Consider the following 863-nt stretch of genomic DNA (forward strand, 5'->3'; position numbering starts at 1 on the left):
CATTGTAAACATTCCTTATGGCTTTTATTTACGAACAGTTTAATTAGACATTTGTTAGCTAATAATAGACGCAGGATTAACTCTGATATGTAAGATTACACAAACAAGATATTGACGCATGTGAGGTAGAATAACATGGGTCTGAATGCAGCTAGCAAACATAATAGTTGTATATCTATCAAATGTAATTTTTTGGAAGTTTTTAAATGTTATATTAAACATATAGTGAATAAACTTTCTTTATTATTATTTCTTCTTCATCACAATTTGTCCTTTGCGTATAATCTTCAAGGTTTCGGAGTTTCAACTTCCAATCTTTAGCATCAGGATTATTCTCCAATATTTGTTTTATACAAATGTATTAACAATGTATATATAACAATAAAAATACTGTTTACCTTATGTTATTAGTTTTATTACAAAGATACTCTTGTATGTTTATTTATTATCAAAAGACAATTTAAGGAAATCCTTACCGGCCGGATCCGCCCCACTCAAAACCCCATGAGCGACGGTCCTATATCACGTTTTAAATATTTGCTTAGACTTTAAGATAGTTAAATCGATTAATATTTCAAAAAGCATAAATTGAAAAATGACGTGATTTTTTTCACTGACATAATCCTTCCCGGCCTAACCCTTTATTATTAAATTTATACAATACATATATGCAAATGCATAATAAAATGACAAGTGTATACTAGCATACTACTGCCTTGGATTGCCTTGTGACATTGTAAGGTTCGTTGCAGGGTCCAATCAAAGTAGTCAAAATCATGCAGCTAACGCCAGTGGATTATTGGAACGGGGAGGGACGTTCCACTGGTTAGGTGTGAATGTAACGACTTTAGACTCTAGAGGAC

This window comes from Halyomorpha halys, unplaced genomic scaffold (assembly GCF_000696795.3).
Source record: "Halyomorpha halys isolate HHAL.00 unplaced genomic scaffold, Hhal_1.1 Scaffold1610.1, whole genome shotgun sequence".
Lineage (NCBI taxonomy): Eukaryota > Metazoa > Arthropoda > Insecta > Hemiptera > Pentatomidae > Halyomorpha > Halyomorpha halys.